This window comes from Lithobates pipiens, unplaced genomic scaffold (assembly GCF_037356315.1).
Source record: "Lithobates pipiens isolate NorthernLeopardFrog02 unplaced genomic scaffold, aLitPip1_a1.2 Scaffold_16, whole genome shotgun sequence".
In the NCBI taxonomy this organism is placed as follows: domain Eukaryota; kingdom Metazoa; phylum Chordata; class Amphibia; order Anura; family Ranidae; genus Lithobates; species Lithobates pipiens.
The window spans coordinates 520317594-520330517 of record NW_027507748.1 but is presented as its reverse complement, the minus strand read 5'-3'; positions in this window follow the sequence as shown (position 1 = coordinate 520330517).

The following is a 12924-nucleotide window of genomic DNA, read 5'->3' as shown; positions in this document are numbered from 1 at the left end:
TGAGATTGGGGTGATTAAACGCAAGTGGTAGGTGCGTTTGTAATAAGTTGCACTAGTCCAAAACTGTATTTTAGGGCATGGCAGCCTACCTTTATTCAATAAATGGAAAGTTTACATGTACATCAGTTGACCTGACTCCTGGAACTGAGAACCCACATGAGACCTTCCATCTCCTACACTGGAACCTGTCTTCAAACTAGAAGCTGTCTCCAAACTGGGAGCACTGAGCTGTCCCCAGACCTGAGTATATGAAGACCCTGCACACCTGAGTAGTCAGCCAGGTTGCAGGCCTCTAGCAAAACCCAGACACAGGATTGACTGTTTCAATCCAGAACTAAAGAATCTGGAGAAAGACAAAGCTCAGTTTTCTACACTCAGAAATTATAGTTCTGAACCTTGCTTTAACCCTAAATGTGAATCTTGTGTCACATTTTCCTATTTTCTTACAGTGACAGAGCCTTCCTCAGTCTAATTATATACAGGGTATATCTATAACAAACAGTATGTCAGTGTGTTTATTTTCTGTATATACTGTGGGGTTGATTTAGTAAAGGCAAATATATTGTGCACTCTGCAAGTTTACTTGCTCCAGAACCGAGTAATTGAGGTTAAGCTTCACTCAAAGAATACCCAATCACATGCAAGGAAAATTGGAAAAAAAGGCATTTTTACTTGCACATGATTGGATGATAGAAGTCAGCAGAGAATCCCATCTTTTACTAATCTCTGCAGTAACTGCATTGCAAAGTGCACAGTCTATTATGATTATGATAAGGGAGTTTGTAGAAAACAGAGCTCATGGCCTGTTATATAGTAACCCTTTGTCCTTGAAAGATAAAGAAGACACTACCACATCAAGGTTGTAGAAAAAATATATTAAATTTATTGAAAATATCATACATATAAAATACATATATAATACATGACCAAAGATGCAATACAATGTACAGAAAAATAGCAAAGAAAAATGATACAGCTTCCTTAACCCAATGACATTTCAGAGATGAATTGTTGTCTCCTTCATCAGGGGTTTTCACAGGGAGTACAATATCTATGAAATTGAATTGTAAGGTAGTCAGCCAACAAACCCTAACATATAATGCTATATAGTCATAGAATAATACAGGCATAGCACTACTTACATCATAATCATGTAGCAGGTACATTTGAGCATCTATAAAGATTAAAAAAGGGGAAAAAACATTGTGGCATAGAGTCTCCCACAGATCCCATCCACCAGGTGCTAGTTGACTTGGCTATCAAGGAGGAAAGGGGAGGCTATGGAAAATGAGGGGTTAAAAATCCCCTGGTCACACTCACCAGCCCCATTGAAGTCCAGGATTCCAGACAAACAGCAGGCTGGCATGTGCACTGAGGCCCAACCAATAGGGAGTCTGGAAAAAGACAAAAAAGAATGAAAAAATAGGTATCAATATGCAACAGGGGAAACAAACAAGGGGTTAGGAGGGGAAAAATGATTCCCCCTACATGAAACCCAATTCTAATGATGAAACCTACTTAAGTCCAAAGATGATATCACGCAGATGGATAAACAAGGAAAAATGACCAAGGAGTCAGTCGACCCATACACTAAGGAAATACGGTCTGGTATGAATGCTGTCAAAATGGAGAACACCCCAAAAATAAATAAGAGAAAAGGGGAAAAATATGTATAAATGAAGGTACTTTGTGTCAAAAAAGTTTGAAAAACAAAGCAGGTAGTTGACATGTAAAGACCATAAATGTATTACTATATATATCTACTATAGAAGTTACCCAGGCAGTTTCTTTCCCAACAGCAGGTTCCACCAATGACTCTAGGACGCATCCTCCCCTTGGCCCTTGGCGTGTTATCAATACGACACAAACAGACAGCTTATCCGAAAAAATGCGGATCAGCTGAGTGTTGGTCATCTCCCATAGGTAGGCTCCCTGGGACGTCGCTGCACTACACCTCCACACAGAGCAGAGAACACCACGTGCATGTGTCGTGCAAGCAACCAACACAACAAGGGGTGGCAGCTGTAAAGCACACTATCTATCAAAGCAGTGATGTAGATTGGGGCTATAATGAATTCATCTTGTCTCTCCTTGAATACATCCTACACCACAATGTCTCTACCTTCAATGGCTTCCACTACTTTCAGGTGCAAGGGGTTGTGATGAGGACTTGCTGTGCCCTATTGTATGCAAACCTGTACCTGGGGGAGTGGGAGGACATGTTCCTTAATGATGAGGCCTTGTCAATATACACAGACTATCTTTTAGTATATTGACAACGTCTTCACCATTTGGGATGGCTCATTGGAATTTCTTAATCTATGTCTGGTGAGAATGAATCGCAAAAAATTCAATCTCACCTTCACCATGTCCTCTAATGCCAATACTACCTCATTTCTCAAGGGATATAGATGGCACACTCAGCAGCAGCTTAAACCACAAAGCCACCACAGACAATAATATTTTGCATTCCTCTAGCTTCCACCCTGAGACTTTAATCAGATCCATACCATACAGTCAGTATTTAAGGGTAAGACGCAACTGTACAAACAAAAATTTTCAAAATTGAGGCTGGAAAATTGTGTGACAGGCTGCTGCTGAGGGGATATTACAACACATCATTAAAAAAGGCATTTAGACAGGCTACAACAGACACTAGCCAGAGCCTTTTATATTCTCAGAGATATCCTAATTCTGATAACCCCCTGAGAATTATAACCAAATACTGCAACCAACATGCTGAAATTTGGAAAATTGTTTCCAAGTACTGGCATATACTCACTATGAACCCCAACCTGGGCTGACTGTTCCCAGAGGCACCCCTCTTCACCTTCAGGAGAGCAACATCTATTGCCTCCAAATTGGTGAAAAGTTAGTTTAGGGGAGACAGAGAAGTGGACCATTGTAAATACAAAGGTACTTTCATGTGTGGCACATGTGGCTACTGTAGATACATGGATACCAACAAAAGTCCCATCCTACCCAATGGACAAACCTTTAAACCCTGACACTTTGCAAATTTCAAGACATTTGGGGTAGTTTAACTTCTCAAATGTGATTGCGGTTGCTTATACATGGGGAAGACTAAACTACCTTTTTGGAAAAGAGCTTATCGACATATTCAAAGTATGGAGGTTTGTAATCCTGATCTGCCCTTGGGGAGGCATACCACTTTGGTTCACCGGTGGACTTTTCCCAAGATTACATTTTTGATTTTTGAAAATATTTTTATTTTATTTGTACATTTCAAGAGAAAACAAGAAAACAGTAAACATCATGAGTTAAATGCAAGCAAAGAACAGTAGCAGAAATACATTTACGGGGGGCCGGCTAATGACTATTGGCAACAGCCGGTCCCCGTTGGTAAGCTTGGAGAATTGAAAAAATAGCCTATTCTCTGATCCGCCAGGTTATACTAGTGAGAGATACTCATGGGTTACTACATGAGGCAATGTTTAAACAATAGCATAAAGGAGACAGAAAGAGGGAGAAAAGAGGAAAGAGAAGAGAAGAACAAAACAAAAAGGGACAAAGTGGTAGAGGGGAGAGCTGAACAGCAAGAAGGGAGGAGAGTGGAGGGAAGGGGAGAAGGGGAAGGGATACGGATAAGGGGGTAGGGTAAGAGAAAGCCCATAGTGTCCCTATGCGTTCGAAATTTTGTTCATCAAATTGTCAGAGGAGGAGAAGCGGAGCCAGATCGACCATTGAGTTATAAATTTGGCGTAGGTGTCATTGTCCAGCGCCAGCATCTCCTCCATTCTCATGGTGTCATTCATAATTGATACCCACCGTGACAATGGGGGAGTATTCTGCGTCTTCCAATAAGCAGGTATCAATTGCCTAGCAGAGGACATAAAAAAACGGAGCAATCTTTGTCTCTGTGATTTAATAGACCCGGGCAGTATAGAGAGTAATGCAATTTTCGGAGAGATAGGAACCGGTCTATCAGCTAAAAGATTGTAACATTCAAAAACCTGTGTCCAAAAGGGGTGGATCCTCTCGCAGTCCCACCAGACATGTAGATAAGTTCCGATTGAGGTTTCACAGTGCCAGCAGGTGGCTGGTGTAGACGGGAAGATTTTGTGTAAAGTTGCAGGGTCTCTGTACCATCTGGACAAAAGCTTGTAGTTCTTTTCTTGGGAGTAGCAGGAGATGGTTGACTTATGTGTAAAGTGAAAAGAGGTTTGCCATTCCGGCACAGAGAGGTCTTCACCCAAGTCCGCAGACCACAGCCTAGTGTAATGCGAAAGTTGATCATGTGCTAAAGCCTGCAGTAGGTTATATAGGGAGGATAGGAGGTGTTTGGGAGTTTCTGGGAGCGAACACAGTTCCTCGAAGTTGGTAAGCTTGCAATGTATTTGAGAGGAGGAGTGTAAGCGTTTGGTAAATGTGGACACATGTGAGGCTGTGAGCCAATCTCCAGAGTCAGCCGGGTGGACCGGAGTCCCCTGAGAAGGATGTACAAATGTGTAAGCTTGTGGCCACTCCGTGCGCTTAAAGGATCCTAGGGAGGCTGCCCCCGTACCTTGTGGCAGAGCAGAGTGGTCAAAAAGGGACATCAGGGGGCCTGGGTCAGAGGAGAGGGTGGTGTTTAGCCCTCTCTTATACCACAGCTTCAAGGAGGCCAAAGTCAGTGGGGATAAGGATGTCAAGCGAGAGTAGTCTTGTTTGTAACCCCATAGAAGGGCTCGGAGATCTACAGGAGAAAGATCCTGTTCAACGGTCACCGAGGCCTTGCAGGGAGGGCGGGGGAACCATTTTATGATGCGAGTCATATGAGCAGCTGTGTGGTAAGTCTCAAAATCAGGGAGACATGTTCCTCCCATAGACTTCGGAAGCGTAAGCAGTTTAAATTTAACTCTGGGGAGGCCCCTGTTCCACATGAATCTGGTGGCTAGCGAACGCAGGGAGGTAAAAAATGATTTGGGGACGTGGATAGGGACCGTTTGAAATAAATACAGGAATTTGGGTAAAGTGTCCATCTTTAGGATATTAATCCTTCCGAACCAGGGCAAGGGAGACCCACCCCACTCCTTCAGGTCCTTCCGTATACGGGAAAGGAGGGGACTGTAATTCTGGGGAAACAAATTAGTTAGATTGGAGGGTATAATGATCCCTAAGTAAGAAATCCCCTTGGTCTGCCATCTAAATGAGAAATTGGATTTTAGAAGGGACAATGTGGAGGGGGTGAGGGATATGTTGAGAGCTTCTGTCTTAGTGATGTTGATCTTAAAGTTACTATGGATGCCAAAACGTTGAAATTCTTTGAGCAGGGATGGTAGAGAGATGTGCGGATTCTGAATATACACAAGGAGATCATCAGCGAACAGGGAAAGTTTGTGGTGTGCAGACGGAGTTTGAATACCAAGAATGGAGGGGTTTTGATGTATGGCACAGGCCAGGTGTTCAATGATTATGACAAAGAGGAGGGGGGACAGGGGGCAGCCCTGCCGGGGTACCGTTTGCAATGTCAAAGGGAGCTGATGTGGTACCGTTGACTAGGACCTTAGCTGAGGGTCGGGAATATAGGGACATAACTTTAGAGATGAAGGGAGCTCCGAGGCCAAGTTGTTCTAGGGACAGCTGTAGAAACCTCCAACTGACCCTATCGAAGGCCTTTTCAGAGTCGAAAGATAAGAGGCAAGCTTTCAGGCCTTTACGTTGGATCAGGGATATAAGATGTATCGTCTTGGTGGTGTTGTCCCTCGCTTCTCTGCCAGGGACAAACCCCACTTGATCATTATGAATAATTTTAGGTAGTAAAGGGGACAGACGGGTAGCCAGAACTTTTGCGAATAGCTTAATATCTATGTTGAGTAGGGAGATGGGCCGATAGCTACTGCACTGGGATGGGTCCTTGCCTGGTTTAGGGATAATAGAGATGTTGGCAGATAAAGATTCCTTGGAGGGGAGGTTAAGACTGTCTACCAAGTTAAAGGCCTTTGTCAGAAGGGGTGCAAGTTGGGGGGCAAATGTTTTGTAGAACCGGGGTGTAAAGCCGTCAGGACCCGGGCATTTTCCCACTTCAAGGGCTTTGATGGCCTGTAAAAATTCAGAGGTAATTAGGGGCTCATCTAGGGCTGTCGCGTCCGCGTTGTCAATAGTGGGTAAAGCAGTCTCCATAATATAATCCTGTGTAGGGTTGGGAGAGGGGGGGACCTATCTGAAGGGGTTGCATGCGGAAGGTTATAAAGCTGTGAGTAGTATTGCTTGAAGGATTCAGATATCCCAGAGGTGTTAAATGTTTTCGTATGATCCGATTGAACGATAAAGGGGATAGAATGTCGCGGGGGTCTAGGGTGAATGATTCTAGCTAGGTGCTTACCACATTTGTTTGCCAGTGAGTAGAAGTGGTTCCGCGCTTTATCCCTGGCGATTAGGGAGTGCGCGTCTAGGAGCTGGAGTAAGTCTCTGCGGGCGTTGGAAAGCTGAACAAAAACAGTAGGGTCCAGTTCTTTTTTGTGAAGGGGTTCAAGGTCCGCTATGGTAGTAAGGAGTTTGCATATGTCATGAGCTCGGGCCTTCTTAAGGCGGGAGCTGTGTTGTATAAGGGTACCCCGGATCACACATTTGAGTGTGTCCCATTGGTTCAAAGGGGAGGTTGTGTCAGCAGAATGGTTACCTATAAAATCTTTAATGACCGTAGCAGATTGTCCTTAAGTCTCCAGCTCGCCCCCCCGGCGGGTAGCAGGGGGGCGGGCTAGAGTCAGATAGACGGGGGCATGGTCGGACCATAGAAGGTTACCGATCGATGTTTGGAGAGGTGTGTCTAGAAGTGATTGCGATATGAGAAAGTGGTCCAATCTACTGTAGGAGTTGTGTGCAACTGAGAAATAACTGTAATCCCTTTCCGTGGGATGCTGGACTCGCCAGGCATCCACCAGATGGGAGGAATGGAGGAGTGATTTAATACGTGTCAAGGTGGAATAAGGAACAGAAGACTTACCCGAGGATGTCTCTGCGGATGGGGAGAGGACAATATTGAGATCACCTCCAACAATGAAAGCCGATCCTCCAAAAGAGGATAGTCTGGTGAGGACTGAAGAGAGGAACTGAGCCTGGCCCATGTTCGGCACGTAGATGTTAGCCACTGTGAAAAGAAAATTGTTTAGTTTCAGTTTCAAAAATACATAGCGACCCGAGTCATCTATGAGAGAGTCCAGAACCTCCGGGTTAAAAGATTTATGAAAGGCAACAGATACCCCTTTGGATTTGGCCTGAGGATTAACACTGTGAAACCATTGTGGGTAATACCTATTGCGCAGTGCTGGAATAGCTCCCGCGCGAAAGTGTGTTTCTTGAAGCAGCAGAATTTTCATACGCTTTTTGTGAAAATGGTAAAGCGTCTGGCTCCGCTTCTCAGGTGTGTTGAAACCTCTACAATTAAAGGAAGCGAAGGTTATTGAATCGTCACTAGCCATGGGGGGTCATAGGGGTGGAGCTCAGAATCAATGTGATAAGTGACACTATGGGTAAACCCCGTTGGGGTAGGGATCGGGAATAGAAGTTGGTCATGGGGGGTAAGGGAGGGGGGAAAGGGTGGGAGGGCATAGGCAGAGAGAAGGCGGAAGGGAGAAAAAAAGTAAGAAGAGAGAGAAAAGACGGTATAATAACCTTGTATAGGAAGTAGCAACAATTATAGGTATGGCAACCCGCTCCCAGTACAACAAACAGGGGTACATGTACATTTTTGATTTTTGACTGCATCCACCCCAGTCCAAGGGGAGAAGACTGGAACAAAAGTCTCCTCCAACTTGAACTGTGGTGGATATATATACGTTAAGAGCCACACATCCTTCCAGACTGAACAATGCGATTTGCTTCAGGGCCTTTTTGGAGGGCTTCAATTCAGGTGGGATGGAAAAATAAAGTATGAGACACATATATTTTTTCCCACCTAATATGTCTGCAAGGTCTTATGCCCTCCTTCTCTGTTCACCTCTTTCCTCTGTTGTATTCCCTTCCTCCTTTTTATGCCATTCTGTTAATATGCACCAGCATTGTGCTGCATGTTTATTACCATATTCATCATTTGTTTTGCCCTTTCTTTTTGTCCTTTATTTTGTATTTTGGTGCTCATTTTGTGAGGACCGTGGCATGGCGTCATCTGCACATCCCCTCTACTGTGCTCTATGTACTTTCCCTCACTTCTAAATTGATCACCGTCTATGATGGATTTGTTATCCATCTTTTACACATTTAATTATTTACTATCAACTTCCTCTAAGTTGGGTGGGTTATAATTAAGTCTATGCCCGCATCATTGTGCACCTGGAACAGAAATCTAGTCCCCTTTAAGGGCTAATCTTGGACGTGAAGTCCGCCACACCATTGCGGACTATCTCTTCCCTTTGGTATCCATGATGACTATGTCATCATGAGTTGCCTTGCTGTGTCAGTGGGATGCCGTTGCGTTATGCCCCCCGTGGCGCTCTTGTATGGCGTCACTGCACATCTGTCATTTGGAGGTGTTGCACAGCGACGTCCCAGGGGGACTACCTATAGGAGGATGGGAAGAGACGACCAACACTCAGCTGATCCACATTTTTTCGGATCAGCTGTCTGTTTGGATTGTATTTATAGCATGCCCATTCCAGGTTAGATAGGGCCAAGGGGAGGATGCGTCCTGGAGTCATTTGTGGAACCTGGTGTTGGGTAAGAAACTGCCTGGGTAACTTCTATACTATGCACATTTATGGTCTTTACATATCAACTACCTGATTTGTTTTTGAAACTTTTTTGACACAAAGTACCTTCATTTATACGTGTTTGTCCATCTGCCTGTGAGTGATATCATCTTTGGACTTAAGTAGGGTTCATAATTAGAATTGGGTTTCACCATGTAGGGGAATATCATTTTTCCCCTCCTAACCCCTTGTTTGTTTCCCCTCCTGCATATTGATACCTATTTTGTCATCCTTTTTTGTCTCATCCAGACTCCCTATTGGTTGGGCCTCAGTGCACATGCCAGCCTGCTGTTTGTCTGGATTCCCAGACTTAAGTGGGGCTGGTGGATGTGACCAGGGGATATTTACCCCATTATTTTCCATCCCCCCCCTTTCCTCCTTGATAGCCAAGTCGAATAGCACCTGGTGGATGGGATCTGTGGGAGACTCTATGCAAAAATGTTTTTTCCTCTTTTTTAATCTTTATGGATGCTCAAATGTACCTGCTAAGTGATTATGATGTAAGTAGTGCTATGCCTGTATTATTCTATGACTATGTAACATTATATATTAGCCCTTGTAGACACGGTCGGACATTCCAACAACCAAACCTTTTGTCCATCGGATTTTGTCCGACGGATTTTGTCCGAAATTGTTGCATAAACACGGTCGGACAAAGTTGTCTGGAAAATCCGATCGTTCAGAACGTGATGATGTTATTTCCTTACGATGGGACTACGTTCAGGCTAGTAGCCAATAGCTTTGATGTAGGAATTTGATCTGAGCATGCGTGGCACTTTGTCCGATCGGAATTCTCTACACATGATAGGAGTATGTCCGATCGGAGCATTTTGTGGGCAAGTTGGAAAACTTGGTCCGTCGGATACTCAGACGGAAACAGTCCGATGGAGACCACACACAGTTGGAATATCCGACAAAACGGTCCGATCGGACACATTCCGTCGGAATCTCCGACCGTGTGTACAAGGGCTTAGAGTTTGTTGGTTGACTACCTCACATTTATATTTCATAGATACCTGATGAGGGAGGCAACAATTCATCTCTGAAACGTCATTGAGTTAAGGAACTGTATAATTTCTCTTTGCTATTTTTCTGTACATTGTATTGCATCCTTGGTCATGTGTTATATATGTATTTTATATGTATGATATTTTCAATAAATTTTATATATTTTTTCTACAACCTTGATGTGGTAGTGCCTTCAAAGTCCCACCCCTAGGGGGTTCCTCCTTTATATTTCACTGGGATGTGGCACACCACTTTGAGCAGTTCCAATTAGAAACCCTTTTTCATTTTTGTCCTTGAAAGAAAAGATTTAGAGCTGTGGTCTCCAAATTGTGGGCTGGAGCTGGACATGGCCCTCTACTTGCCTTTATCTGGCCCTTGGGGAACTATTCCTTCTACTGATATGAGACACTATTCTGCCAACTGACATCAACCATGGGGCACCATTTCTCCTACTGACACCAACAGTAGGGCTCTACTTCTCCCAATGATAACAATGACGGGGTACAATTCCGCCTAATGTTATCAACAATGGGGTAATATATATATATATATATATATATATATATATATACATTCTTCATCCTAATACCAAAGGAGACAATGTTTACTCCCACTGATTCCAAAAACAATTTCCACTCCTGGCACACTTCTCCAGTCCTTCCTGACTGGCACACTTCCATGAAGATTCCCCAGGGCAAGGTTGAAGACTTAAAGTGGTTGTGAACTGTTTTGTTTGACTTTTACCTATAGGTAAGCTTAGAATAAGGCTTACCTATAGTTATTGGAAATATCTCCTAAATGTGCGCAGTTTAGGAGAGATTTCACTTGTAGTGTGCCGATGTCGTCATCGGTGCATGAGCTGTGAAGAAACAGACCTCCGTGCCATTTATTTCCCAGCATGTGCCGTGACTGATGGCTCCTGTGGAAAAAGAAAGAGAGTAGAAATGGAGCTGCCCTCTAGTAAAAAAGAAATAAAGAGTGTGCTGACAAAATTCCTCTATCTAGGTGTACCATCTTTAAATTTGATTAAATTTCAAAAGTAAAAATTATAAAAATTATAAAAACTCTTTTTCTATTCTATAAACCAAAGTGCTGTGTTAGACCCTTTGTTGAGTGTTCTTCTTCTTTGATGGCTCCTGTGCACATGCATGGGAGTGACATCATGTGGCTCCAGCCAGTCACAGAGCCAGAGTCCACAGCCCCGCAAGGAAAAGGGGTGAAAATGGACATGGCCTGTACAGGAGGCAGCATGGCTTCATTTGCAGGTAAGTGTCACATAATGGACTAGTATGCATTGTATACTAGCCCATTATGCCTTTAATTTACAGGGTTTGCAGGGAGAAAACGAGGAAGGAAAAACCATCAGGATTTACTTCCCCTTTAAGCACAACACTGTCTTCAGAGAGTACTGCTACACTACTACAGGCTGAAGGACATTAAACTGTCCCTTTGTTTAAAAAATTTGGAGACCCCTGATCTAGAGCTAATAATCAATAGGAAACAGGTGTACAAACTGAATTGTTGTGCTTTTGTTTGGGAATATAACATGTTACTCTCTCGATACATACATACTTTGTTTTGGCATGTGTCAGCCTAACCTTTTTGATCATGAAACCTAATAAATAATTTATAAAATTATTTTAACAATTGATATTGTGTACAAATTGTTTTGGCGACTATGCCACCTCACTTATTTGCTTAATAATAACTATAATAAGTTATTACATCCTTTTGTCTATATCAGAACAGAATCAGGCAATCTTGATGCAATGCTTGCCATAAAGTTAATAAAAAATAATAACGACTGCAGTAAAAATAAAGATTTTATTAATTTATTCAAATAAAACAAAACATGAAGTAGCTGGTAAAATTTTAACAGCAATGATGTTACAAATGTAGCACACCCCAAGTAAGAGCTGAGTTAGGATCCCCCAGTGCTATACGGTCAGGCACACAACATTTCCTTCATGCATTCCAACACAGAAAACAGTCCTTGCCTTGTTTTTGTTGTTTTATTAGGGGTTGATAACTTGGATAGGGTAGGGAATTTATGGTATGCCCAACCTGAAAATGGGCAGAATTATTCACATATTGCATCAGTCCATTAAAGGTTTGGAACATCCCATCCCCTTGCTATTTTAACAAACATCTTAGTGCAATACAAATACTGTGTATCAGTAAAGAAATATGCAAGTTTGAAGGTTAAAATAAGGTTAAATACTCTAAAGAAGGTTAAATACTCAATCCAGTCCAGTGATAAATGTTGTGTCAATAAGCAATCTATTGGGGGGGGGGGGGGGGCATGGCTACCACGCAACTGAATGGACGTGTAAAGACACAGCTCCGCTCCGCTCCAGCTTTTCGGACCGGTGGCAATAGCGATGGAACCGCTCTTCCAAAAGTGCCCAGAACGAGCCAAGCTTGAGAGATTGTGATAATGTGATACTGCGCTGTCCTAAAAGTAATAAACACTCATTTAACTGCTGCAACTAAATTATGTGAGATACCCACACTAACATGCCATTCCAAACCTGTTAGCTGCACTGAAAAAATGTTTCTTACATGACTTATCACACAAAAAAAATTATTATGCAAATATAAATAGTTGTGACCGATCAGTGAAATGACACAATCCCTGAAATGATTAATAATTTAGGAAATAGCTATATACACACATTCCCAAAACATCCGATCAATGAAAAAAGTCCTCCAAATGTGCTTGTATCCTTAAAAGTCTATTTCTCGTGACATCACATAACAAATGTGCACCCGAAAAGTGATGACCCGTTCCAAGAAAGAGATCCTCCACCTCTATTCACACTGTCGCTTACCAGATTTTGTGATCTCTTTTTAGGGAGATCTACACAGGCATGTAATCCTTTCACAGGCAAGGGTTCACTTTAAGGATCTAAAGAGTGGCTCCCACAGAGACGTCACAGATGGCACTAAGGTATTCTAGGCAATATTCCTCCCCCATGTGGAAAACAAGAATGCCTCCATACACACATATTCTTTCTCGTAAACGCTATTAACCTGAGCGTTTACGAGAAAGAATATGTGTGTAAGTGCAATTCTTTATTTTAAATAAATTGTTGTGTGTACAAATTACACTATGGAGGCATTCTTGTTTTCCACATGGGGGAGGAATATTGCCTAGAATACCTCAGTGCGAATTTTTTTTTTCAGTAACTGAACCTGCAATGCTATGGTGTGCCCATAAGGCATTTAT